We start from the raw sequence: 26,412 nt of genomic DNA, 5'->3' as shown, positions 1-26,412 counted from the left end.
GCTGAGTTTATGTTGACATCCTTCAAGGACTCAATGAGACATGAGAGCAGAGTTTGCAGTGCTCCAAAAGAAAGAAAGAAAGAAAGAAAGAAAGAAAGAAAGAAAGAAAGAAAGAAAGAAAGAAAGAAAGAAAGAAAGAAAGAAAGAAAGAAAGAGGAAGGAAGGAAGGAAGGAAGGAAGGAAGGAAGGAAGGAAGGAAGGAAGGAAGGAAGGAAGGAAGGAAGGAAGGAAGGAAGGAACCACTTATGCTACCAGGTACTTTGCAAGCTTCTAGATAACCTTACAACCACATGTTAAATCCACCTGCTGACATGCAAAAGCCTGCTCTTGTTACAGAGTTTTGAAGCCAGCTTCAGTTTGGAAGCTGCCCCCTTAATTTGAAGAGCTCTAAAAGAAAGAAATGCCCCCCCATTCATCTTTTTTCCAAGGAGCAAGCATAGTTCAATCAGCCTTTTATTGAAAATAAAAAATTCCTTCCAGTAGCACCTTAAAGACCAACTAAGTTAGTTCTTGGTATGAGCTTTCGTGTGCATGCACACTTCTTCAGATACACTGAAATAGAAGTTGCCAGATCCTTCTATATAGTGAGAAGGTGGGGAGGGGTGTGGCAGACCAACACGGCTACCTATCTACTACTGCAGCCTTTTATTGGTCACTTTCTGTTATAGGCATTTTTAAGTCCAGCCCTTCACTAACCAGGTCTGTTCCAAAAATCCACGTACCAGTCTGGACAAACTGTCGGTCTGACAAATTTTAACAAACGTGAAGTATTTTGTTTTATTAGCTCTGTGGCTTTTAAAAGAACTGGCCCTTTAAAAAAAAGCAACAAAACCCCCCACTTGTTTGGAGGGTTACTTGCATGTCAGTAGAAATAAGGCTTAATCACACATTTTGGTTCACCTGCAAGGAGGATTTTTTTGGTGTTTGGCTTCTTTTACGGGAGCTGGGAAACCAAAGGCAGTGAATGACTTGAAAGGGTGGGGAGTAAGTTAGGGTGCAAGTCCTGACTTCTGGAGAATGCAGTTTTTTTAGTGAGCAAGTCTCCCACAAGCCGAATCTTACACATTTTGAAGTCTTACCCTCGTTTTTAAGCTGTTTTTGACAAGAAATTCATTGCTGGTTTTGCCTTTTTGAGAATTTCTGAATCTGTAGTGGGGCAGTCATAGCAATGCCGGTTAGCAATTGTAAAGTAATTCTTGGCTGAGGTGTAGAAATCCTGGTTCTTTTCTTTTTTAAGTGTTACACAGCTACACTCTGCAAGGACTGCTCTATCAGTGCTATCTAGGCTAAAAAACAAATGAAAACACTGTTATCAGGAAAACTGAAGTAGTTATTATTAATGTTACACAAATCTGGAGATTCATGCAAGAGAACAAGCCCTACCAATGATTGGAAAGAGGCACCATTCTGCTTGCTGTGAAAACAGGCTAACACTTTGTGCTAATCACAGATACTGGGATGGGAGACAAGGTCCTTTTATAGCATACTGGCTGTGAGGAGAACTCAGCTGCAATGTCAGCACAAAGAGCACTGTTTTAGGTACTATGGGATGCAACATCACAGAAAGCAGTCAAATACAACATTTCCTATTTGCCCAGAGTGGACACACAGGGGGATGTTACTCCAGCCAGGAGGACTTCCTGTCACACCTGTCTGGAGCATCCTCCCCCTGCTTGTCACCAGGTAGATGGGCAAGATCCTGGGAGACCCCATAAAAGGGCTGGTCACACAGCCATCTTCCTTTCATTGCTTTATTCCATCTTGATGCTTTTGCTGTCTGCTGGCTCTCAGCCAGCAGCACATGGACTCCCTCCCCATATGGGATGAACCCACACTCTCTTCTGTAACTACAAGCTAAAGCCTGCCTTCAGGATCATACTGCGAACTGAATGTAAGTATACTACTACTACTACTACTACTACTACTACTACTACTACTACTACTTATTGTTAATTATTTATATCCCACCCATCTGGCTGGGTTTCCCCAGCCACTCTGGGTGGCTCCCAACAGAATTAAAAGCACATAGTTGTTTATTTCCTTGACATCTGATGTTTTTAGAGAAGACTGTTGTGTCTTTATTCTTTTTAAGAGGGAACAAAGGGGATTTAGCAGGAACAAGTCCAATCTGGACAAGCCAGACTGGATTGTTTAACTCAAGAGATTCTAACAAATCTACCAACTAGCTTCCTGCAATATACAGGGGAATGTACTATGCTACCAGCTCACTACCGTGAGTGAGGAAGGATAATATTTAATCAATATATCCTCTCCTACTATCCACAACATTCGCACAGGTACTTCCAAGAAAAGTGCTGGGGAGAGACCAAATATGCTGCTTTTCAATTCTACAATGGCTTGTGCTGGTGCTCTATGCGTGTGTGTCTTTCCATATATACAAAGGAGATTCCCGAGGTGCCAAAATCCAAGTTTGGGGCAAATACTCTTTGATGAGAGAACCCCAGCAGAGATTTAAAGTCACAAAAGTAAAGCAAAGAAATATAGGCTGTTAGACCTTTAAAATATGTCCTTCCAAGTGAGTTCCAAAACTTCCCTCTTCCCCCAGCAGGAAAAGGTAAGTCAAAAAATGGTTTACTTACCAACTCTTCAAAGGTCTGGCCTTGTGGAGCAATGGGTCACTGTGTCTGGCTGTTAACCAGAAGGTTGTTGGTTCAAGCCCTTCCAGGGGTGGGTGTGGGCAGGATGAGACATGTGGTTGAGCTGGAGTAACCAGCTCAAACCTGTTTACATGCTGAGATGCACAGGTAGACTGAAAAACAGCAAAGTCTTGATTAGCTAGTTCCTCCAAAGGTGAGGGGAAGTGGACATAGCTAAGCCTGGCAAGATAGCTTACTCTGTGGTATTGACCCAAGCATAGTTCATCGGTTTTCAACCATTGTGCCGTGGCACCCTGGGGTGACTTAATGAAAGAAGCCCCCCCCCCAGGGCTCCCCTGAACATTCCTTAACTTGCAGCCCATATTTTCCTGCATTATCTCTCTCTTTTCTCTCTGGATGTGTGCCTGGATGTGTGTGTGCTCTATAAGGAGGGATATAAAAATAACCCTGAAAGTGAGGAGAGTCTTCTGTGTTTCTCTCTCCTTCTTCCCCCCAACATCCCTCCCCCCCTCTTCTTCTCTACCTCTCCGCCCAGGCAAACCCATTGCTCCTTAACAGTCACCCAGCTTTATGGGGACAGGGAGAATGTTGCAGGAAAGGACCGTGTCTGCATGTGTGTCCTGTGCGTTGTGTTTCATGCCTTCCTTCCCCGCAATGACAAAATATTTCTGCTTCTGATCTTAATCTTGCTTTGCCCTCACCACCCCCATGTTCACACTAATTTTGGGAAAGGCAGGATGGGGCTGCCATGTGGAGTGTATCAACATGGCCCTGCAGAGCAGTGGTGTTGCTTGGGTTCCCATTGATACATGTGCTCCCATTTACATGCCCGCCAAAAATGTTCTACGAGGTCTGGTTCTGGTGCATCTCTCTCTTCCTGTGCAACATCCCTCCACAGGGAAGCTTCAGTGACTGGCATCTGCGCAATCTCTTCCCAGTGGAAGAGGTGAGGTAGGACAACTGTAGGGTTGGAACACCTTTGTTGGGTCTCAATGAGTGTCTGACATCTGGCTCTGGAATCTTGTCGGTATTGTTACAAAAGCCGTGTGCCTGCCCCTCTCTCTGCCAAGTGGTGTCAAAAGCCCATGGGGTCCCAGGCACACACACAGGGTCTGTGTCCCTTTGGAGAATGGAAGACACAGTGGAGACTATCGTACTTTAAGAAATACGGTTTATTCACCTATTTACACCTTCAGTCTGCATGGAGGGAGTCCAGATCTTATGGCATGCACATTTCCAGAGGCAGCAGTGCAGGCAATCTTCATGCTGCCTGCCTCCAAGATGGGTCTCACCTTTTTCTCCCTTCTTCTTCCCTTGCCCTCCCCCAGAGCAGCTACCCTGGCAACCTCCCAAATCCCCAGTCTCTGTTCACACTTGGGGGAAGAAGTCAATGGCCCTCTCCTATTCTCTTGCTAGATGTAGCTTGGCCAGGTTGGTTTGTATAAGACAGCCCAGGAATTCCCTGCCTGGTACAGCTCTGCAGTTTATGTTGTAATCATTTCCAAATTAATTGCAATCCTAGTATTTATTCACAACTAGGTTTTAGGGGGAATCTCACCTGCACTCTATAACACCATCTTCCTCACCCTTTAACACAGGCATATCATTGTCAGTCTCCTCCCCTCTGGTTGTGCTCCTTCTTGGAATCTGCTCCTCTACTTCTCTTTCTTATTCTGCATCTGTGCTAGGTGGTGTGGCAGTAGAAGGCAGCTCTGGAACATTATACATCAGATCAGGAAAGTTTATGATGACTTTTGCTTCTTCCTCTGACTCCTCAGAAAAGTATCACAGTTCCTCTCTTGTCTGCTTTCCTGTGTTCTGCAAAATGAATCATGTGTCTTGTGCTAACTTTCCCTGTCCATTAATTGTGGGGCTGCTGATTCAGCTGTCTGCCTGGACACGTGCCTCCTTCTTCACTCTTTCAGCGTGGAAGGCTTCACTCCCTCAAGAACACACCCATCATTATTCTTAGGGCCTCCTACACTTCAGGCCTGAGACAAGCTCGAGGACAAAGTGCCCACGGAAGACTCAGTTTCCTTCTAGTCAGGAGATGTATGTAAACAAGATTCAGCTAATGAGGAAATAGTTTCATTGGTTAAATTGTACCTTAACTTTTAGTCTGCATGCACAAGACATGTCAGAAACCTACTTTAAAAACATGAAAATGACTTTCTATAGCAAAACTGTGTATGAGAAGTATTCTTTTTCCTTGTGTAGGTGATAGACATTTCTCTGTATTTTGTAATGCAAAGTGCTTTGCTTTCTGTCTTTTTAGTAATTCTGGTGCATTGCAGAACTATAGGTTGTTTCTCATCAAGAAAGAAAAGCACTAATGGTAGAGTGGTTATAAAATGTATTAATGATAAACAAAAAACATACTAACACTTCAGTTTGTCAGTGAATGGAAATTTACTGACATAATGAATTCATTCCTCTCAGATTTCTTTCACATAAGTGGCAATTTAGTTTATTGGAAATAGATTGAACTGGTGTTATAATAATTTTAAGATCATATATAAAAAAATAAATGTTCATAACTGTATATATAAACCACATGTCTGAAACCCCATAGAAAAGGTCCTGAACAAATTGACCTCAAATATTTCTCTGCAAGGTCAAAGTGGGAAACCTCCCCATTGTCTCTTTCCTCACAAATCCTGCATTAAGGGCACATTCAAGATATGAATATGGTGTGAGCCTGTGACCTGTGACCTAGATTCAGGCATTAAGTAGTTATAATAAGAAAATGATAGAATGATCTCGATACGAATCCAAGGCAGACCTTTTAACATCACAGTAATCCAAGTTTATGCACCAACTACTGGTGCTGAAGAAACTGAAATTGAGCAATTCTATGAAGACTTACAACACCTTCTAGAAATGACACCAAAGAAGGATGTTCTTTTCATTATAGGGGATTGGAATGCTAAAGTAGGGAGTCAAGAGATAAAAGGAACAACTGGCAAGTTTGGCCTTAGAGTTCAAAACGAAGCAGGGCAAAGGCTAATAGACTTCTGTCAAGAGAACAAGTTGGTCATCACAAACACTCTTTTCCAACAACACAAGAGACGACTCTACACATGGACATCACCAGATGGGCAGCATCGAAATCAGATTGATTATATTCTCTGCAGCCAAAGATGGAGAAACTCTATATAGTCAGCAAAAACAAGACCTGGAGCTGCCTGTGGCTCAGATCATCAGCTTCTTATAGCAAAATTCAAGCTTAAACTGAAGAAAGTAGGAAAAGCCACTGGGCCGGTAAGATACAATCTAAATCAAATCCCTTATGAATACACAGTGGAAGTGAGGAACAGTTTAAGGATTTAGATTTGGTGGACAGAGTGCCTATGGATGAAGGCTAGCAACAATATACAGGAGGCAGCAACAAAAACCATCCCAATGAAAAGGAAATGCAAGAAAGCAAAGTGGCTGTCCAATGAGGCCTTACAAATAGTGGGGGAGAAAAGGCAAGCAAAATGCGAGGGAGATAGCGAAAGATAGTGAAAGATACAGTAAACTGAATGCAGATTTCCGAAAAATAGCAAGGAGAGACAAGTGGGCCTTCTTAAACGAGCAATGCAAAGAAATAGAGGAAAACAATAGAATGGAAAAAAACAGAGATCTGCTCAAGAAAATTGGAGATATGAAAGGAACATTTCGTAGAAAGATTACCATAATAAAGGACAAAAGTGGTAAGGACCTAACAGAAGCAGAAGACATCAAGAAGAGGTGGCAGGATGTCTCGTACACCCCAGGTAGTGTGGTTGCTGACCTTGAGCCAGACATCCTGGAGTGTAAAATCAAATGGGCCTTAGAAAGCACTGCTGATAACAAGATGGTGCTGTTAAGGTGCTACACTCAATATGCCAGCAAATTTGGAAAACTCAGCAGTGGCCAGAGGATTGGAGAAGATCAGTCTACATCCCAATCCCAAAGAAGGGCAGTGCCAAAGAATGCTCCAACTACCTCACAATTGTACTCATTTCACACGCTAGCAAGGTTATGCTTAAAATTCTACAAGGCAGGCTTAAGCAGTATGTGGACCGAGAACTCCCAGAAGTGCAAGCTGGATTTCGAAGGGGCAGAGGAACCAGAGACCAAATTGCAAACATGCGCTGGATTATGGAGAAAGCTAGAGAGTTCCAGAAAAACATCTACTTCTACTTCATTGACTACGCAAAAGCATTTGACTGTGTCGACCACAGCAAACTATGGCAAGTTCTTAAAGAAATGGGAGTGCCTGATCACCTCATCTGTCTCCTGAGAAATCTCTATTTGGGACAAGAAGGTACAGTTAGAACTGGATATGGAACAACAGATTGGTTCAAAATTGGGAAAGGAGTATGACAAGGCTGTATATTGTCTGCCTGTTTATTTAACTTATATGCAGAATTCATCATGCGAAAGGCTGGGCTGGATGAATCCCAAGCCGGAATTAAGATTGCCGGAAGAAATATCAACAACCTCAGATATGCAGATGACACAACCTTGATGGCAGAAAGTGAGGAGGAATTAAAGAACCTTTTAATGAGGGTGAAAGAGGAGAGCGCAAAATATGGTCTGAAACTCAACATAAAAATAATGAAGATCATGGCCACTGGGCCCATCACCTCCTGGCAAATAGAAGGGGAAGAAATGGAGGCAGTGAGAGATTTTACTTTCTTGGGCTCCATGATCACTGCAGATGGTGACAGCAGTCACAAAATTAACAGACGCCTGCTTCTTGGGAGAAAAGCAATGACAAACCTAGACAGCATCTTAAAAAGCAGAGACATCACCTTGCCAACAAAGGTCCGTGTCAGGGAACTGACATCGGAGACCAGCAGAGAGAGAAGTCGCCCCGATAGTGCAGGAGAGGGAACCAGCAAGGAGAGAGAGAGGGTTTCCGAGGGGGAAGGGAATCAAGGTGACACCAAGAAGGAAGGAGGGGATGAGAGCACTTTGGAGGGAAGGCTCAGGGACTCTTCCAGTGAGATCAGTGGGGAGAGTGCCGGACCACCACTGGGCACGCCTACTCTGCGCAGAAGGCTTCCGCGCAGAGAGGCTAGGCGGAGACTGGCTGTCAAGGAATTCTTATGTTGGAAAAAATTTAGGAAACACCCACTAACGGATTCTGCCAGCGACTGAAGCAGACGCACAGGAGTGCGCTTCAGTTAGGGAAAGGTTTAAACAACAAGCAGTTTAGGGAAGTCGGTGACTTACACACAAGCAACTACAATTCCCATTACAGCAATCCGTTAGTCCCTCACATTGCTTGTGCAGAACAATCAGAAAGGGGCACCGTCATGAGTCTAACCGGAGGAGTAGGCGCTGAGGAAGGAGCCAGGGGCGGACCATCTCTGGAAGAGAGAAACAGAGAGTTGGAACAACAGCTGGCGGTTCTGGCGGCACGACTGGACGAAAGGAGGACTCAGGATGCCCAGGGGAAACCCACCCCCATCGCGAGGAAGGTACCGGGACTAGTGCCGAAGTTTGGGGGCAACCCCAGAGAGTATAACGCATTTAAGACAGAGGTGCAGTATGCACTGGACCTGCAGTATGATGATTTTGTGGACGATGGGGCTCGGGTTGCTTTTGTGATTGGACACCTCCAGGGCGGGGCCAGGGAATGGGTTCGACCCTTGATGGCGTCCGAAAATGCCTCGCTAAAGGACCTTAGGAAGTTTTTCAGCGCCATGGACCATATGTTCTCGAGTCAAGTGGAGCTGAGCGTGACGCGCAAGGAGCTTATGAGTTGCAAACAAGGGAACCAATCAGTGAGAGAATACTGGTCACATTTTGCCATGTTGATCCATAAACTTGGGTGGGAACTGGGTTCGGAACCAGTGCAAATTTTGTTTGAGGAAGGGTTATCCCCTTGGGTAAAAGACGAACTTTCCCGCTCGCCCCACCCAGAGTCGATGGACCAGCTGACCAAGTTGGTGCTCGCGGTGGGAGTGCGACAAGAGACGCGGGCGATGGAAAGGCGGGAAGGGAGAGCGGAGCGTTGTCATGACAACTGGATTCCCGAGATGCCAGAGCCGCCTCAGCCGCCAGCGGAACCAATGGAAATTGGAGGCACGCACGCGCGGGGTTTCAAATGCTGGCGAGGCGCGCAAGAAGGAGGGGAAAGCCACCAAGAAATGCTTTATCTGCCAACAGCCGGGACATTTCGCCAGGGTCTGCCCTCAGAGGAAGGCGTGGCAAGGAATGGTGGGGGCTGTTGGTGGTGAGCAGGAGGAGGAAAAGGAGGAGGGAAACGACAATGCTTGGCTGCCGAAGAGTGGGCACAGCAGCCAGGCAAGTACCCAGTAAAAGTGCCCAAGCCAGACCCTCCCCAGGCAGCCATCACCATAGAGGTGGTGCTAGAACTCCCAAACGGGCACCCAATCAAGGTGAAGGCATTGTTGGATTCAGGGAGCTCTTGCAACTTTTTTAGCAGGGAATTTGCCCTGGAACACCAGCTCCAGTTATTGCCATTGGAGCACTCCTTGCAAGTAACAACCATTGATGGGAGGGAACTCCTGGGGGGAGAAGTGACCCACCAGACACCTCCTATGAAGATGAGAGTATCCAGACACACAGAAACAATTGCTTTTCACGTGGCCACACTAGCAGGACCTCCAATCATACTGGGCATGAGTTGGTTGGCATTGCATGATCCAGTGGTGGGGTGGCACCAGCGAACAGTCTCCTTTGGGTCAGCTTATTGCATGGAGCACTGTCACAGAGGGGAGATCCAGAGAATGGCAGTGGCCAGAGTGGCAGGGATGGTGACAGGAGAAAAGGGGAGGGTACCACCTCAGTATGCTGATCTGCAAGAAGTCTTCAGTGAGAAGGAGGCGGATAGACTACCCCCCCCCCACAGGCCCTTCGACTGTCAGATCAACCTACTCCCTGGGGCCCAGTTACCAGTGGGTAAGCTGTACGCCATGTCAGACAGGGAGAAGCAGGAGTTGCAGAAGTTTATTGACAAGAACCTGAAGAGGGGGTTCATACGAGAATCAAGGGCGATGGGGGGCAGTCCGGTGTTTTTTGTGGACAAAAGGGACTCCAAAGAACCGAGATTAGTCGTAGATTACAGGTCCTTAAACCTCGTGTCGGAACCAGTGACCTTCCCCATGCCTAGAATAGATGATATTCTGGCCAGAGTGAGGAAAGGGAAGGTTTTTACCAAGTTGGACCTCCGAAGGGCGTACAATTTGATAAGGATGAGGGAGGGGGATGAATGGAAAACCACGATGTTCACCCCTCTGGGGGGCTTTGAGTACCTCGTGATGCCCTTCGGATTACAATCAGGCTCCAGCACATTTCAAGCATTCATGCACCATGTGCTGGGGTCCCTGCTGTACAAGAATTGTGTGGCTTTCCTGGACGACGTGCTTATCTACTCAGAGAACGAGGAGCAGCATGTAAAAGACGTCAGGGAAGTGCTAAAGAGGCTGCAGGAGAACCAGCTGTGGGTCAAATTGGAGAAGTGCCAATTCCGTGCCTGAGAGGTGGAGTTCCTAGGTTACAGATTGTCGGACAAGGGATTAGCCATGGACCCGGGCAAGGTGCAGGCTGTGTTAGAATGGAAGACTCCCAAGAGCCGGAAGGACGTGCAGAGGTTCTTGGGGTTTGGGAATTTCTATAGGAAATTCATTAAGAACTTCGCCCACTTAACAGTGCCCATAACCGATTGTCTAAGCAGCAAGAAGTTTGAATGGACGACGGAGGCTCAGCAGTCCTTTGAGAAGCTAAAGAGGGCGTTCGCTTCGGAAGAGCAACTCTTACACGTAGATCTGTGGAAGCCAATGAAGCTGGAGACAGACGCATCAGATCGAGCGGTGGGAGCTGTTTTACTTCAGCCGGGAGATCGTGGAGAGTGGAAGCCGTGCGCCTTTTTCTCAAGGAAACTGAATAAGTCCGAACAAAATTACACTGTGTATGATCGGGAACTGCTGGCCATTCATGAGGCCTTTCGCCGATGGAGACATTTTCTAATAGGTGCACAGCACAAGATCCAGGTGTGCACGGACCACAAGAACCTAGAGTATTGGAGAACTGCACGTGTCTTGAATCAAAGACAAGTGCAATGGGCACAGGAGTTTTCAAAGTTTTTTTGAGATTAGGTACGTACCGGGGAAGGAAAACGTTCGCGCAGACGCCCTTTCTCGCAAACCAGAGTACTTGGAAGGAGAGGGAGTACCGGAAGTACGTCATGTCATACCAGAGAACCAATGGGTGTGGGGGGGAGTGTTGGTAGGGAGGCAAGAACTCGTGGGGTGGACGAGGGATGACCAGTACGCCCAAACCAAAATCAGAGAGATCCGAAATGCAGCAGAAGGTCAGGGGGGTTTTGAGGTAAAGGAGGGGGTTTTGTACTATAAGGGAGCGTTGTACATACCCGAAGGGGACTTGAGAGGAAAGATACTCAAACAGCTTAATGACAACCCCACGGCGGGACATTTTGGTCAACACAAAACCATGTTGCTAGTCACTAGGCAGTTCTGGTGGCCAAGGGTAAGGGAAGATGTACGAGAATACGTAAGAGGGTGCGAACGCTGCCAGCGGGCCAAGGGGGAGAGGGCAGCACCAGTGGGGTTACTGGAACCTTTGCCAACACCAGAAAAACCATGGGAGGTGGTCTCAATTGACTTTATGACCGATTTACCTAGGTCCAAGGGTAAAACGGCTGTCATGGTGGTAGTGGACTTGATGACCAAAATGTGTCATTTTATTGCGTGTTCGCACGCAGTGACAGCCGAGGAAACAGCTAGGCTGTTTGTTAATCATGTCTTCAGGTTGCATGGCGCCCCCTTGCGGATTTTGTCTGACAGAGGCCGGCAATTCACTTCCAGGTTCTGGAGGAAACTGATAAGTCGGTTAGAAGTGGAGGTGAGTTTCTTGATGGCCAGACATCCGGAGACCAACGGGCAAGCAGAGAGAGCCAATAGCATACTTCAACAGTATCTGCGCTGCTACGTTAACAAAAGGGAGAACGATTGGGTGGACAAACTAGCACTGGCTGAATTTGCATACAATAACGCGGAACATGTGTCCACGGGAATGAGCCCTTTCATGGCCAATTACGGGTGTCAACCCAGGGCTTTCCCAGGGGAGGGGGAGGGAAACTGGAGTGTACCGGCAGCCGAGCAATTTGTGGAAGAAATGGAGGCGTTACACCAACAACTCAGGGTCAACCTGGAGAGGGCGAAGGAGGCGTACAAGAGGCAGGCGGACAAGCACCGCAGAGAAGGGGAAACCATAAGAGTGGGGGACCGAGTGTGGTTGTCTACCCAAGGATTACCGTTCAAAGGGGGGTGTAAAAAACTACGGCCCAAACGATTGGGACCTTTTGAGGTAACACAACAGGTGAACCCTGTCGCTTTCAAACTCAGACTGCCCAGCAACATGAAATTGCACCCGGTTTTCCACAGGTCCTTACTCTCACCGTACAGGGAAGGGAGGGAGTTTATGGGGCAAGAAAGAGAAACACCCATGCATCCATGGGTGGAGGAAAGGGAACTCAGTAGTCATGCAGCGGAGATCATTGATTCCAGGTGGAGAGGAAAGCGGGTGGAGTATCTGGTGGCTTGGGAGGGGGAACCCGAATCCGAGAACACATGGGTTCCAGCAGAAGAGATCAGGGATGAGTATTTGCAGGAGGAGTTCCATCGCAGGTTCCCAAGAAAACCCAAACCTTTAGGAAGGTTCTGGGAGGAGCAATTTGGGGACACACAGGAGGAAGAGGAGTTTATGGGATTCCCCCCCCCCTGAAGAGGAGGAAGGGGGAAGATCCGAGGAGGAGGAAGACGAGTGGGCAGAAGAGGATGCGCAAAAAGACGGCAGCAGGTGGAGAGAGGTGTTTGAATCCTCTGAGGAGGAGGACAACTCCTTCCGAGGTTTTCCAGCTTCACCGTCCCAGGAACGGACGGGGGAGGAAGGGGGGTCTGGGAGGGAGGTGGATGTCAGGGAACTGACATCGGAGACCAGCAGAGAGAGAAGTCGCCCCGATAGTGCAGGAGAGGGAACCAGCAAGGAGAGAGAGAGGGTTTCCGAGGGGGAAGGGAATCAAGGTGACACCAAGAAGGAAGGAGGGGATGAGAGCACTTTGGAGGGAAGGCTGAGGGACTCTTCCAGTGAGATCAGTGGGGAGAGTGCCGGACCACCACTGGGCACGCCTACTCTGCGCAGAAGGCTTCCGCGCAGAGAGGCTAGGCGGAGACTGGCTGTCAAGGAATTCTTATGTTGGAAAAAATTTAGGAAACACCCACTAACGGATTCTGCCAGCGACTGAAGCAGACGCACAGGAGTGCGCTTCAGTTAGGGAAAGGTTTAAACAACAAGCAGTTTAGGGAAGTCGGTGACTTACACACAAGCAACTACAATTCCCATTACAGTCCGTATAGTTAAAGCTATGGTTTTTCCAGTAGTGATGTATGAAAATGAGAGCTGGACCATAAAGAAGACTGATCGCTGAAGAATTGATGCTTTTGAATTATGGTGCTGGAGGAGACTCTTGAGAGTCCCATGGACAGCAAAAAGATCAAACCTATTAATTTTTAAGGAAATTAGCCCTGAGTGCGCACTGGAAAGACAGATCGTGAAGCTGAGGCGCCAATACTTTGGCCACCTCATGAGAAGAGAAGACTCCCTGGAAAAGACCCTGATGTTGGGAGAGATGGAGGGCACAAGGAGAAGGGGACGACAGAGGACGAGATGGTTGGACAGTGTTCTTAAAGCTACGAACATGAATTTGACCAAGCTACGGGAGGCAGTGGAAGACAGGAGTGCCTGGCGTGCTCTGGTCCATGGGGTCACGAAGGTATGATGTATCTGGGGGTGGTCTTGGACTCCAGGGCGGGCAATTTAAAATGTCTATATAAGGGCGGGCACGCCTTTGTTCTGGGTCCTCCTCCTCTCTCCTGCATGTGGGGGAGCACCCTGTTGCAACAGTTAATAAAGATCAGGCTTACCAGCTGCTTTGCTTATTATTTTCTGGTTGGCCTCTTTTATTTTCTCCTACCAATAGAGAATATGGGCTCTTGGGTACTCCATAAGGGAAAAGGAGCAGTCTTTTTCTTATATCAACTGGAATACATGATTTCCATCAAAATATGCTGATGCAGCATAACTGCCCCACCTCATGTGGGCAGAACATATCACGAATAAATTAAGAGTTTGTCAACATCTTCAAAAACAGCAAGGTAGTTTTGCTGCCTAATCTTGACACATACTGTATATCCATAAATGTTTAACATTTCCAAAATATTTATGATTTCCCAGAGCATATGAAATTAGACCTCAGAAACCTACAATCACTGGTCACTGACTGCAGAAAAGCTTGACTATTTATATCCATAGATAGAATCAACAAAAATCAAAAGGTTTCACTCATGTTTAGGATTTTAATTAAAATGTTTACCATCAAATATTATGGTGATTTTGGGAAGGATTAGACTGTACTTTTAAAAACTAACATTTCTGACCTTCTAGCGTGGTGCACTCAGAGAGCGGGTCAGGGAAAGTGCTCCGCTGAACTTGGGCACTCCCAATTGCGGTAAACTGGATGCTGGGGAGAGCGATGGCGATGTTTTTCTCCTCGAAAAAAGCCCAAGATGAGGTCTCGGGTCAAAAGCTCCAAGCAGCGCCACAAAAAGACTTCTACACCCCGGCACAAATGGTGGAGGAGGCGGGAGAAGCCCGGCACAAAAAAAGGGGCATTCCACACCGCAAGACGCCTCAAGACTCGGGAGAGGAAGCACCAAGTAACCCCTGTTTAACAACTGGAGACTGAAATCCACACTCCCTAGAAGTGCATAAATTTGTAAACAACTGGTGGGAGAAAGGAAAACATCAAGAACTTTAAAAACGGCAATGTAAACAGAGACTAAAGGAAGTCACCCTGGCATGATTTGTAAAATTGTGCATAAGAAAGCTTAATGGGAATTTCTTGTTAAAGAGAAGGTGCTTATCCAGCTTTATATAAAGGAGGACTATGAATATGACTGTGGAAAATAATAAACTGAGTTTCACAACGTTTTAATAAAGAAAGGAAGAAAGGCAAACCGAGAAGTAGCATTAAGAAAGCAACAGCTCATATACAAAGTAAAGGAGAAGGAGGTGGTGGAGGCTGTGAGGCTCAAGGTTGCGGGGCAGAGAGGGGAGTGCTCTGGGAGCTAAAACAGAGGAGACAGATTACAGAAGGAGAAAATAAAGCAACACGAAGTGGTGGACATTTGCTGACTCATCTTCACTATGCAGAGAGAGCAGGATTTGCAAAGGCGGAAGTTTTGCGCAAGTATATTCAGGTGATCTACAGAGAGAGAAAGAGCACTCCCAAGCCAAAGCAAGGGGGTTGTAAAATTCCAATGCCACCTGGTGGGCAAATAACTAAAACGCAGCATACTTTATTATTGTATTTTTTTTTAAATGCATTTTTATTGAAGTTATACACAAAAAACAGATATATATGAAAATACAGAGAAAAAATTACAAAGAAAAAAAAAGAAAAAAAAGAAAAACCACACATCCGAAAAAAGAAAGACACACAATCTGAACTTCCCTCCATCCTTTTGATAAGTATCAAATATCTCCTTCCATTACGTATTTGATTTTCAATCTATAGTCTTAAATTCACTCGCTGGTCGTATTGTTCTAACCCCGTCAATTCACTTTAAGCATTTATTCCAATATATTTCCAAAATTTACTCCAATTTTTCAGAAATTTCTGTTCATCCTGATCTCTTATTTTACCTGTTAGTTTGTCAAGCTCAGCATAGTTTACCATTCTAATCTGCCAGTCCTTTATGTTGGGGATGGTTTCCACTTTCCAATATTGTGCCAACATAATTCTCGCTGCTGTGGTGGCGTAGAGGAATATCGTCCTATCTTCCTTTTTAATTTCTTTATCCATCATTCTTTGAAAACCCCCTCCCTTCCTGAGTCTGAGCTTCCTTCTCAAGCCTGAGCTTCCTTCCTGAGCCTCTGGGTAGTTGAAGGGCTCTTCAGCATCCCTGGGCCCCTGTTCCACCTCTTCTGACCATTGCTCCTCCGAATCCTCCCTGACAGGGAGAGAGAGAAAAGACACAATCTACAGTTATGGCTGTGGTGAACTCACAGGCAAGGAGACAATCGGTAGAGAATTCTGATTCAAATTTTGATCTGAAAGAAATGATTATGGCAATGGACAAAAAGCTCAAAGATAAACTGGACTCAATGAATGCCAGTATAGTGCAGAACTTTAAAATAATAATGGATTTAACAGGACAAGTAAAAGACTTGGCAACCAAGAATAAGGAACTCAATCAAGAAATGCAGGAATTAAAAGGCAAAACGAATACACAAGAGGAAGCCTCTAAAAAATTTCAGAATGAAAATAGGGAACTGAGGAAAAAACCAAGAGGCGCTTTGGAGATGACCTAGCAGAAGTCAAGAGTGCCCAAGAACAACTTCTGGACCAAATTGTGTTACTTGAATTACATCAACGTGAAATGATTCTGCGCTTGAGGGGGATTCCCAGATACAAAGATGAACAAATTGATAAGAAAATTATGCAAGAGTTGGCAGTTTGGCTGGGGGTCCAAGAAGACGACCTAATTTTGGATGTGGATATAAATTTTAGGATTAGACCAGATAGATCAAAATAATATAAAGGTCCAAGTGACTGTCTCATATTTCTGAATTCCAGGCTACTGAGACAAAATTTTGAAAAAAGGAGTCAGAGCAAGCTAATAATTGATGAAAGAAATATACTCATCTTTAAGGAGTTGCCAAAATAAATTTTGAAGAAAAGACCAAATTAAAAATCTTTTACAGATATTCTAAAGAAAAAATCAATTAGATTCAAATGGGAGGTTCCCGAGGGTTTAACTTTCACCTTCAAAGAAAGGAGGAAAATGCTAAGATCGATAGAAGAAGTGGCCAAATTTAAGAGGAGATACAGGAAGGAGTTTGGCATAGGAACCAAAGAAACAGGCAAAATATATAAAAAATAATATAATATAAATATAATATAAATAATATAAATATTGTCCAGCAGCACCTTAGAGACCAACTAAGTTTGTTCTTAGTATAAGCTTTAGTGTGTATGCACACTTCTTCAGATACCTGAAGAAGGTATCTATCTACCTACCTACTTATCTATCTAGCTAGCTAGCTAGCTATCATATTATATTTATATTATTTTTATATTATTTTTATATTATTTTATTATTTTATTTTTTATAGATATTTTGACTGCGTCAGACCAACACGGCTACCGGAGCCGATACCCAGTACTAAGAGGGCCTTAGAAGTAATCCAGGAATTTGGTCAAGTGGCAGGTTTTAAATTGAACAAATTGAAAACTAAGGTTTTGGAGAAAAACTTGATGCCGATAGAGAGAGAGAGAGGTTTCAGAAAGAGACAGATTTAACATTAGTAAAGAAGGTAAAATACTTGGGGGTGAACATGACATCTAAGAATGTGAATCTATTTAAAGACAATTATGAGAAATGCTGGTCTGAGGCGAAAAAAGATCTAGAAATTTGGACAAACCTGAAGCTTTCCTTGCTGGGTCGAATTGCTGTTATTAAGATGAATGTATTGCCAAGGGTGTTATTTTTATTCCAGTCATTGCAAATTATTGATAAGATGGACTGTTTCAAGAAGTGGCAAAGAGACATATCTAGATTTGTCTGGCAGGGCAAAAAGCCCAGAATAAAACTTAAAATTCTCACCGATGCTAAAGACAGAGGGGGGTTTGCCCTGCCAGACTTAAAACTTTATTATGAGTCAGCAGCTTTTTGCTGGCTGAAGGAATGGCTACTTCTTGAGAATACAGATGTTTTGGACCTTGAAGGGTGTGACAATGTATTTGGGTGGCATGCATATCTATGGTACGGCAAGATAAAAGCACATAAGGCATTTAAAAACCATATTGTCAGAAAAGCACTGTTCAATGTCTGGATAAGATATAAAGACTTTTTGGAGAGCAAAACTCCAAGGTGGCTATCACCTATGGAGGCGAAAGCCTTGAAAAAACGTAGCATGGAAGCTAAATGGCCAAAATACTGGGAAATTTTAGAACAGGAAGGTGATAAAATGAAATTGCAGAGTTATGACAAGATTAAAGAGAAGGTGCGAGACTGGTTACACTATTTTCAAATAAGAGAGGTTTATAATTTGGACAAAAAATGGTTTCCAGGTGGAAAAATCAAAGTTAGAAACAGAATTGTTAGAACCCAATGCTAAGATACTTTCAAGAATGTATAATCTGCTGTTGAAATGGAATACTGAGGAAGAAACGGTAAAATCTGCAATGATAAAATGGGCACAAGACATAGGTCACAATATGTTTGCTGACTGGGAGAAGTTGTGGACCACCAGGATTAAATTTACGGCATGTAATGCCTTAAGAGAGAATATTATGAAAATGATGTACAGGTGGTACATGACTCCAGTCAAGCTTGCAAAAATATATCATTTGCCCGATAACAAATGTTGGAAATGTAAAGAGATTGAAGGTACATTCTTTCACCTTTGGTGGACGTGCCCAAGGATCAAGGCCTTCTGAGAAATGATATATAATGAACTGAAAAAGGTATTTAAATATACTTTCCCAAAGAAACCAGAGGCCTTCCTCCTGGGCATAGTGGACCAATCGGTGTTAAAGAAGGATAGAACTTTTTTTATGTATGCTACAGCAGCAGCAAGAATCCTCATCGCAAAACATTGGAAGACACAAGATCTACCCACCTTGGAAGACTGGCAGATGCAACTAATAGATTACATGGAGATGGCGGAAATGACTGGCAGAATCCGAGACCAGGGAGAAGAGTTGGTGGAAGAAGATTGGAGGAAATTTAAAACTTATTTGCAGAAGTACTGTAAAATTTTTGAATGTTGATGACATCGAAATGAATTGCAGGGGCTCTAGCAACAAGGTAAAATGTAAGATTGGATTAACAATAGATAAACTAATAGGACACGAATTTGCTGAATTAATTATTAAAAGGGATACAAGAACGGGAGACGTGAGGAAGTCAGGAAAATAAGATAACTAAAGATGAAATTAAGAAAGAGGGAATTTTTGTTTTGTTTTTGTTTTTCTATATGTGTTTTTCTCTTTTTCCTTTTTTCGTGTTTAAAGTGTGTATTTTTGTATTTTGTAACTTTGTATTTTCTCTGTCTTTGTATTTTTCTGAACTTTTTTTATTGTTAAAACTTAATAAAATTCTGATTAAAAAAAAACCTGAATCTAGAACCATCGAAGAAACAGGGAGCGAGAGTACGGAGGAGACAGAAGTGGGAGAGTGAAGACTGAAGATTAAAATAAAGTGACTGATATTGATTTAACTTTTTTACCATTTAAATTGAAATAAAGTTTAATGGACTTAAATATAATTTCATGGAATGTAATGGACTTAATAATAAATTGAAGAGAAACAAAATACATCACATTCTGAAAAAGGGTGAGTGGGATGTGATATGCTTACAGGAAACGCACATGGCAAAAAAACACTTAAGGGTTTTGAAAAATAAAAATTAGGTTTAGAATTTATATCATCAGACTTGAGGAAAAAGAGAGGCATTGTAATATATGTTAACCCAAAATTGGAAACAAAACAAATTTTTAAGGATGTTGAAGGCAGAATTCTGGGAATACAAGTGGGGGAAGGTAATGAAAAAATTGTGATAACAGGAAAATATGCCCCAAATGGGAATAAGACAGAATTCTTTAAGGTGGTGGAAGATAAGCTATTAGATTTCATAAATGAGGAGATTATATTGTTAGGAGATCTGAACGGAGTCACTTCATTGGAATTTGATCATACAGAATCAGTAGGTAGACCTAGAGGAAGACTCCCCCCTACTTTTTTTTAGTATGGTGGAGAGTTTGAACTTGAATGATGTGTGGCATTATAAGCACCCATTAGAGAAAAAAATTACTCATTATTCCCAAGCAAAAAAGACAGCGGGTGGGATCAATGGAATCTGGATAACTAATAATATATTACCGAAGGTTAAAAAAATCAGATATTCTACCTAAATTGATAACTGACCATAATCTGATTCAAAAGGATATCCTTGAAAAAATGTTAATTCTACCAAAAATGCTCTTCCTTTTCCAGACGATCCCAATAATTATCGGGACAAAATGTTTTAAAGGTTGGCAAAGGGATCTTTCTAATTTTATCTGGCAAGGTAAGAAGCCAAGAGTAAGTAACAGCCAAAACTTCCTGGTGGCTATCACCTATAGAGTCATCAGCCTTACATAGAAGCAATATGAAAGATAGCTGGCTAACATATAGGGAACTCGTAGAAGAGATAAAAGATTGCCCAACCGTAAAGAAATTTGAAGAATTAAAAGAGAGGGGAGTGAATTGGTTAGAATATTTCCAATTAAAAACAATATTTGAGAAGGATAGTAAGCTTAAGGGGTTTGATAAAAAAATCTCGGTATGGAAAAAAGAAATTTTATATAACAACCAACAGACTCTCTCAAAAATATATAAACTGTTACAAAATGGGAAAGTAGAAAAGGAGGAAAAAGGAGACGCTATTAAAAAATGGGAACAAGATCTGAGCCACCCAACTGAATATAATGAATAGGATAGACTATGGACAAAAAAGATAAATTTTACAGCATGTTACCTAATAAGAGAGAACTATATGAAAATGTATCATAGGTGGTACCTGGCACCAGAAAGGCTTGCAAAAATGAATAAAACATATAATAAGTGCTGGAGATGCAAGATACAAAAAGGAACCTTCTACCTTTCTTTCAAATCAGAACCAGTGAAGGCGGTGACAGTCCTGTGTGAGTGTCTGGAGGCGGTTGGAGGATGGATGGCGGCAAACAGATTGAGATTGAATCCTGACAAGACAGAAGTACTGTTTCTGGGGGACAGGAGGCGGGCTGGTGTGGAGGACTCCCTGGTCCTGAATAGGGTAACTGTGCCCCTGAAGGACTGGGTGCGCAGCCTGGGAGTCATTTTGGACTCACAGCTGTCCATGGAGGCACAGGTTAAATCCGTGTCCAGGGCAGCTGTGTACCAGCTCCATCTGGTACATAGGCTGAGACCCTATCTGCCCGCGGACTGCCTCGCCAGAGTGGTGCATGCTCTGGTTATCTCCCGCTTGGACTACTGCAATGCGCTCTACGTGGGGCTACCTTTGAAGGTGACCCGGAAACTACAACTAATCCAGAATGCAGCAGCCAGACTGGTGACTGGGAACGGCCGCCGAGACCATATAACACCGGTCTTGAAAGACCTACATTGGCTCCCAGTACGTTTCCGAGCACAATTCAAAGTGTTGGTGCTGACCTTTAAAGCCCTAAACGGCCTCGGCCCAGTATACCTGAAGGAGCGTCTCCACCTCCATCGTTCTACCCGGACACTGAGGTCCAGCACCGAGGGCCTTCTGGCGGTTCCCTCACTGCGAGAAGCCAAGTTACAGGGAGAGGGCCTTCTCGGTAGTGGCGCCCTCCCTGTGGAACGCCCTCCCACCAGATGTCAAAGAGGACAACAACTACCAGACTTTTAGAAGACATCTGAAGGCAGCCCTGTTTAGGGAAGCTTTTAATGTTTGATGTATCATAGTATTTTAATATTCTTTTGAAAGCCGCCCAGAGTGGCTGGGGAAACTCAGCCAGATGGGCGGGGTATAAATAAATAAATTATTATTATTATTATTTATTAATTATTATTATTATTATTATTATTATTATTATTATTATTATTATTACTATTATTATTATTACTATTATTATTATTGTTATTACCATATGTGGTGGACATGCCCCGAAATTGGGAAATTTTGGAACATGATCCACGAAGAAATAAAGAAAATATTAAGAATATCATATAGTAAAAGGCCAGAGGCATTCCTTTTAGGAATTTTAAATGATGATATCCCAAAAGACAAAACTAATTTTTTCTTATACGCAACGTCTGCAGCAAGAATCCTGGTGGCTAAGTACTGGAAAGGGAATCAGTTACCCACTAGGGAAGAGTGGCTATGTAAGCTCTCAGAATATTTAAAATTAGCCAAATTGACAGACATAATAAGACAAAAACCAAAAAGTGAAGTAAAAAAAGAATGGGAGTGCCTAAATGAATACCTCAAAAGTCAAGGTTTGAGGGCAGAAATCTGGCTGAGTCTGGAATAACCTTGTGAAGTGAAAGGATATGAAAGAAGGATTTAAATCTAGATGTTAGGATAGAGTGGATAAAGAAAACAGGAAAACAGGAAGACACAATGAGAGATAAAGGAGGTGCTGTGGGATTGGTGGAAGCCAATGTCTTGTTGTTTTAGTGTTTATAATATTAACTTGTAAGATATGGATTTGTTTGGTTTTTTTGTTTTGTTTTTATTTTATTTTATTTTTAGTTTTCGAATGTTGATTTCTCTATGTTGTGTATTGTTATTTTTTGATAGCTTTCATGTTGTTGTTGTTGTGTGGAAAATACTAATAAAATTCATATAAAAAAAACCTGACCATAATCTGGTTACAGTAGAATTAAGACGTAGAAGAAGGGTAATTAAAAGATGGAAAATGAATGAAAAAATCCTAAATGATGAAAAAAAATTAGCTAAAGCACAAGAACTACGTACGGAATTTTTCCAAAATAACAAGGTGCAGAATACAGATATTAGGGTAATATGGGATGTGAGTAAAGCATTTATAAGAGGTTTTTACATTCAGCAGCATGCAATCCAAAAAAAGAATAGGGAATCGAAGATGGAGGAAATTAAAATAGAAATTCAAGAAAATGAAAAAGTATTAGCTAAACAACCTAAAATTGAGAAGGCAAGGAAAAATTGCAATTTATTACAAAATCAATTATCAGTGTTATTAAACCAGGAGATAGAAAACAACTTAAGATGGATGAAACAGATATTTTGAATCAGCAAATAAAACCAGAAAGTTATTGGCTTGGCAATTGAAGAAAAGCCAGAAAGAACTATTAATAGAGTAGTGAACGAAGGGAAGATCATAGTTAAAACGGAATAAATCATCAAAAGGTTTGTAAAATATTACACTAAATTATATGAAAAGGGTAAGGAGAAAGTCGAGGAAATAGTAGAGTATTTACAAAGCAGACCCTTACCCAGAATATCTGATGAAAAAATAAAACTGTTAAACTCCCCTGTTACCATGATGGAAGTGAAATATGCTATCTCAAGGAGTAAATATGGTAAAGCCCCTGGTACGGATGGTCTCCCCACAATCCACTATAAAAGGTTAAAGGAGGTGCTTTCAACTCCATTAAAATTACTTTTAAATAAGATAATGGAAGAAGGGAATTCACCGGACTCGTGGAGGGAAGCTCACATAATCCTATTACCAAAAGAAGGTACAAAGAGAGAAATGATTGAAAATTATAGACTCATTTCATTGCTAAATTCAGATTACAAAATTTATGAGGATATATTGGCAAATAGATTAAAAACTGTGTTAAATGAAATAATAAGTCAAGATCAAGCGGGTTTTTTGCCAGGGGGGGAAATGAGTACAAATATGAGAATAGTGGTTGACCTATCAGAATATCTGGATATGCACCCAGGGAAGAAAGCCACTTTTATGTTTATTGATGCAGAAAAAGAGTTTGATAATGTATCGTGGGAATTTTTAAAGAAAAATCTAGAGAAGAATGAGATGGGGGGAAAGATTTATTAGAGGGATAACAGTTATCTATGAATCTCAAAAGGCAAATCTGATAATTAACTCGGAAACGTCAGAGACCTTCAAGATTGAAAGGGGTACAAGGCAAGGGTGCCCACTTTCACCGCTCTTGTTTATTTTAACCCTAGAAATATTGAATCAAGATATAAGACTAGATGAGAGCATAAAGGGGATTGTTTTGGAACATAAATCTTATAAACTATGTGCATTTGCTGATGACCTACTCCTGACGCTCAAAAATCCAAACGAGAGCATTTAAAAACTTTTAGAATTAATGGCGAGCTATGGGAAAGTCTCTGGCTTTAAATTAAATATGACAAAGACAAAATGAATGGTTAAAAATATGGATTAAAAGGAAAAAAGAGAACTCCAAGAAAAGGTGGGATTACAAATTGTGAATAAAATCAGGTACCTAGGCATACAAATTACAATGAAAAATGTAAATCAATTTAAAGACAATTATACTAAATTATGGAATCAAGTTAGAAATGATCTGGGAATCTGGCATAGACTAAAATTATCTCTTTGTTGTTGTTTTTTTAAATGATATTTATTGAAACAAAAGAATTTTTTTAAAAATACACACAAAAAAAGACAAAATTACAAAAAACAAAAAAAACAAAAACATGAGGAAAAAAAGAAAAGATAAAACCATCCTTATCAAATTCTCCAATTTCCATTACCTTCTTTCCATGACCTCCTCCTCCTCCCATCTCTTGTATCTTGATTAATGATTGTCGCAGCAAATCCTTTCCATAATTCATAATATTTTATCATTACGTTACCTTACTCTATTCTCATTTTATCTTATAGAGACGACCTTAGAGCTTAAAACTTAAATCTTTTTTACCAACTTCTCATAACCATTACCTTTTTGCCTAGTTTTTTAAACATTTTAACAAGAGCCAAGTAATTTCATTTCAACATTTTCCCAACATTCATAAAACATTTCTAGTAATAGTAATACAAAAAAAGTACAATAGAATAAAAACAATCCAATCTTCTTCCAGCGTCCCCTCCCCCCGATCCCGGGGTTGTCAGTCTTTTTTTTTTTAGTCTGGCACATTAACCTGGTGCCCTTATATCCGAGGCCTTCAAGTCTCTTCCATGTCCCTTTCGCAGCTCTTCTTCATATTTTCCTTTCACTCGCGGGAACTCCAGATTTGTAGTGTTTTTGACCCTTTTCAGCAAATCAGCCCCTTTCTCATAGTCCAGACTAAGCTCCATGTGGTGTTTTATTTTATTTTATTTTTTAAATATATTTTTATTGCTTTTTTCCAGATATCATATCAAACAACAACAGAAAAACAGAAAAAAAGAACAGAAAAAAGAAACATATAGAATCCACCTTTCAATTACATCTTCCCATAACTTGCCGGACTTCCCCACGTCTCCCTCACTCTGCTTTCTTAACAATAAAATGTCAGCAAATTAGTATCTTGTTTCGTGTGTTATTAATACTTTCAAGTAATTGTCTTTTAAGTTCAAAATACTTATTATCAATTTACTTTTACTTTAATCTAAACACAATATTTATTCTAAACTTTAGTCCTCTCTTAGTCATATCTTAATGTCCAATATAGAAAATCTTATTGCTGAAGCTTGGTTTTTCAATTTATGCAAATTATTGACAATCATATAGCTTATAATGTTTTTGTAAATAGTCCTTAAATTTTTTCCAGTTCTCCTCCGTTGTCTCTTCTCCCAAATCTCGGATTCTGCCAGTCATTTCATCCAATTCCATATAGTCCATCAATTGCATATGCCATTCTTCCAGTGTGGGCAAATCTTGTGTCTTCCAGTACTTTGCAATAAGTATTCTTGCTGCTGTTGTTGCATACATAAAAAACGTTCTGTCGTTCTTTAGCACATTCTGGCCGACAATGCCCAAAAGAAAGGCCTCTGGTTTCTTGGGAAAGGTATACTTAAATACCTTTTTTAACTCATTGTAAATCATTTCCCAGAAAGCCTTTACCCTTGGGCATGTCCACCAGAGATGAAAGAATGTCCCTTCCGCCTCCTTACATTTCCAACATCTGTTATCAGACAAATGATATATTTTAGCAAGTTTAACTGGGGTCATGTACCACCTGTATGTCATTTTCAAAATATTTTCTTTCAATGCACTACATGCCGTAAATTTCATACCGGTGGTCCATAACCTTTCCCAGTCATCAAACATGATGTTGTGCCCAATGTCTTGAGCCCATTTTATCATGGCGGATTTAACTGTCTCGTCCTGAGTGTTCCATTTAAGCAGCAAGTTGTACATTCTCGAAAGTACCTTTGTCTTTGGTTCTAGCAGTTCTGTCTCTAATTTCGATTTTTCCACCTGGAATCCTGTTTTTTTATCCAATTTAAAAATCTCTTGAATTTGAGCGTAATGAAACCAGTCTTGCACCTTATGCTTTACTTTTTCATAGCTCTGTAACCTCCAATTATCGCCTATTTTTTCTAGCATTTCCCAATATTTCAACCAGCCGGTCTCCATATTGGGTTTTTTTCGGGCCTTGGCCTCCACTGGTGATAGCCACCTCGGGGTCTTACTTTCCAGTAAGTCTTTGTATTTTATCCAGACCATAAATATTGCTTTTCTGACAATATGGTTTTTGAATGTTTTATGAATCTTAACCTTGTCGTACCACAAATATGCATGCCACCCAAAAGCGTTGTCAAACCCTTCTAGATCCAGGACATCAGTATTTTCTAAAAGCAACCAATCTTTCAACCAGCAGAAGGCTGCAGCTTCGTAGTATAACCTTAAGTCTGGCAGGGCAAACCCCCCTCTTTCTTTTGCATCGGTTAGTATTTTAAATTTTATTCGGGGCTTTTTGCCCTGCCAAACAAACTTCGAAATGTCCTTCTGCCATTTGCCAAAACATTCAGGTCTGTCCACAATCTGAAGGGCTTGAAACAAAAACAGCATCTTTGGCAATACATTCATTTTTACTGCTGCAATTCTGCCCAACAAGGAAAGTTTCAATCTTGACCAAATTTCTAGGTCTTTTTTAACTTCTAACCAACTTTTTTCATAATTGTCCTTAAACAAATTCAAGTTTCTGGAAGACAAATTAATTCCCAGGTATCCATGTGGTGTTTTAAAACATATTTCAGATTCCCTCCAAAATTGGGAGTCCCAACAGCTCCAAACCT

The 26,412-nt window shown here is 42.0% G+C and overlaps 2 long non-coding RNA genes across 2 annotated transcripts in view; both read left to right on the top strand.

The window, feature by feature from the left end:
* The window catches only part of LOC310697712, a 1,172,922-nt gene that overhangs the window by 7,803 nt on the left and 1,138,707 nt on the right, over positions 1-26,412 (top strand). The window lies entirely within an intron of this gene.
* On the top strand, positions 19,947-20,319 carry LOC310697726. Its single transcript, XR_014521167.1, has 2 exons — positions 19,947-20,027; positions 20,231-20,319. It is a non-coding gene; the product is annotated as an uncharacterized lncRNA (long non-coding RNA).

This window comes from Podarcis liolepis, assembly GCF_965112155.1.
Source record: "Podarcis liolepis genome assembly, chromosome: W".
NCBI classification, from domain to species: Eukaryota; Metazoa; Chordata; class Lepidosauria; order Squamata; family Lacertidae; genus Podarcis; species Podarcis liolepis.
The sequence above is the reverse complement of the archived record's forward strand: the minus strand, read 5'-3'. Positions and strand labels throughout refer to the sequence as shown.